The sequence below is a fragment of the Cyphomyrmex costatus genome, unplaced genomic scaffold, assembly GCF_001594065.2.
Source record: "Cyphomyrmex costatus isolate MS0001 unplaced genomic scaffold, Ccosl1.0 scaffold160, whole genome shotgun sequence".
Classification (NCBI taxonomy): Eukaryota; Metazoa; Arthropoda; class Insecta; order Hymenoptera; family Formicidae; genus Cyphomyrmex; species Cyphomyrmex costatus.
In genome coordinates, this window is record NW_017275610.1 from 740,167 (window position 1) to 743,574 (window position 3,408).

The following is a 3,408-nucleotide window of genomic DNA, read 5'->3' on the forward strand; positions in this document are numbered from 1 at the left end:
CGATCAGAACTACTCGGGACTCCCAAAAAATTTGGACTTTATATTTTTTCGGGGTCCCACGACGGAAAATTTTTTGAGAGTACCGGGGAGTTCTGAGTGGCGTTTCTTATAGTTCTCGACGAGTTCTATCGAAAACTGTCAGGTGAAAAAGCGATTGGACCAACGGTTTCTGAGATATACTTATTTAAAAATTGTATGATCTTATAAATCTAACAAATGTCGCTGTATCTTACAAACCGTTGGTCCAATCGCTTTTTCACCTGACAGTTTTCGATAGAACTCATCGAGAGCTATAAGAAACGCTACTCAGAACTACTCGGTACTCTCAAAAAATTTTCCGACGTGGGACTTGGAAAAAAATTTGAAGTTAAAATTTTTTGGGAGTACCGAGTAGTTCTGATCAGAGTTCTGGACAGTTCTCGGCGAGTTCTGTCGAAAAGTATCAGGGCTCAAAGCGATTGGACCAACGGATTCCGAGATATACTCTAAAAATTGTTGATCTTCCGACAAATGTCGCTGTATCTTGCAAACCGTTGGTCCAATCGCTTTTTCACCTGACAGTTTTCGATAGAACTCGTCGAGAACTATAAGAAACGCTACTCAGAACTACTCGGTACTCTCAAAAAAATTTTCAAAGATTACTACTATTTTTTTTAAACTTTATTATTCTTCAAAAATGTTTTTTATGTATCAAGAACTCTATGTATTCACAAAATACTTCTGTTAAGCTGATCAGAACTATTCGACCTTGAATTTCGTTAAAAAGTTAGCACCTCATTTTTAAAAAATTATTAAAAATGATTATTAAGCGCATATGTCATTAAAAATCATAGAGAACTCTTCGTATCGTCAAAAAGAAGCAGAAATTATCATCAGAACTATTGTATCTAAAAATTAATTTTTCAAAAATTTTTAATTTTGTTTTTATTATTCAAAAATTTTTTTTACATGTCAGGAACTCTAGGCAATCGTAAATTGAAGCTATTAAGCTGCTCAGAACTATTCCACCTCGAAATTCGATAAAAAGTTAGCATCCCATTTTTAAAAAATGTAAAAAAAATGTTTATTGAGCGGAACTCTTGTTATTAAGTATAGGGAACTCTTCGTCTCGTCAAAAGGAAGTGGAAACTCTAATCAGAACTCCTGAGTACTATAGCTGGGGTGCTAACTTAACATACCCAATAAATACAATCAAATTGAAGGAATTAATAAACACAAACCTAAATAAATGAGAATTTCAATGTGTCAATAATTATCTTAAGTTCAATTCTCATAAATTCTCATAAATTCAAAAAAACATGGTTTTGAGGAGTAAAACAGACTGCAGAGTAAGAAACTGCAGGTATCAATGAATTAACTCAATTCATTCTTGTTATCATTTTAAATATCGTTCATCTATTTGCAACTGTTCTCTCATTCAAAGATTCCAAATAAAATATGATACACTTACCTATGTTTCATTTTATGGTTAACTCCAAGAGTAACACTTTACGTAAATTTACTACATAAATATCCCATTGTAATTATCGAAATAACTGGAATACGACTTCCGGTCGTATTTTAACATAATAAAAGTTTCTATTAGAAATTTGTGTTTGGTAATTACGACGACGTGCGTTCTTCGCTAAAGAATTACTCGTTATTCTCGTCGCGTAAAAATCGCGTCGGCGAAATGGCCTCCATCCGTTTGATAGTATTCGCGAAATGGGACCTGTCTTTTTCGCTGGCTGGCTCATTGTTACAATAATTGGCTGTTATCTTTTGTCCTCTCGAAAAAAAACAACCAATCAAAGTTTGTCGTTGCGCTCAATTATTTGTTTACATCAAGCAAAGTCCATGTTTTTTTTTTCCGTTACGACGAAACATAAAACAAACCTTATTTCGTTTATATGTCGCGATTTGTAATTACAGGTTACACGAATAACAGTAAAAAGATTCGCCAAATAAGCTGGGTTTGTTTTTTTATTTCTGTAACAGTCTACAATAGAATTTTTTTCTCACTTTAGCTAAGAATATCAAACAAATATCTATTACATCTAGAAAATTATGTACTGTACGAAAATAATTATTATTTACATATTTCAAAAATTCTGAAAATCCATCATAAATTCATCACAAGCATCGAATTTATTCAAAACATTCGAATTCTAGTAGGTTTAATATATTTCAATCAAGATTATTAAATTAAAAATTGAATTTTTGATTATTATATAAAGTCATTTCTTGGACCAACTTTATAATACTATTCGAAAATAAATTCTTGTTAGAAGTATAATGTATTAATAAAGTTTTTCATAGCAATAAGTATTTATATTTTTAAATTCAAGAAAATATTCCTTACAAAGATAACGTTATTCGACAGAAAGATAGTAAATTTTGTGTGTGAGTAATCTTTTCTTGGCAATGGAATGACACTTTTCTGTATGTATTTCATGTTCCATAATATACATTAATTCAGCTATAAAAAACAAACCACAAATTAATATGACAGCCGGTTATAATATCTAACGTATTTTGTCGAAATGTTTTTAACTTTTGTCGGCTCGATAATACAAGCGTCAAAACAAAATTTCGTGTTGAAAATCCGTAAAACGATGAAATCGTTTAAACGAGAATCAAGAAGATTTGTGCAGCGAGATAATTCATAGATCCTCATCGTCGCGATAAATCGCGTAAAAGCGATTCATTAATCTAGCCGGACGTATTTTGACGATGCAGCGAAACGCAAAATCACGGATTGTGGATTACATAAATTAACTATCGGGCCTGTCAGACGCCGCGCCGCACCAAAATCAAACGGCATCCCGAAGCGAGCCGTTCGACAGCTATTCGCGATGCGCAAACAGCTCGAGTTGAGTCTCAAGAGCGAGTCACCGGTCGTGAATAATTTTCAGAATCGTCCCTTCCATCTTGTGAATGGGAGATAATTGACGAGTTAATTGAATCATTCATGGGTCACAAGTCGAATGACCCGAAAGGAAAGATGGGGTGGATTAATCTTTCTAAGAATAAAGAAAAATGCGATTCTTCGAAATATCAGCAGCTCTAAATTGGCCAATTAATTGAATCGGTCATGGCTCTGAAGAGGAAGTAACTCGGAAAGAAATGTCTTCATTATTAAATAATTCACCGGCTATTAATATCGGGAAATGTGTAAACGTAATTAAAAGATTAATTAAATTATCCACCATTAATTTTATAAAAGGAAATAATCTGGAAAAACCTATCTTTATCATTAATCGATTATTAAACATATTAATGCCAGGAAATATCGGAAGTGGATTCAGAATTAATTAAATCATTCGCTGAATTTCTATCGACCAATTTTGAAAGGGAACTCTCTCGAGGAAGTCCTTATTACTTTATTAATCAAGTGTACCATAGCGATTATGGAAATAAATGTCAAAA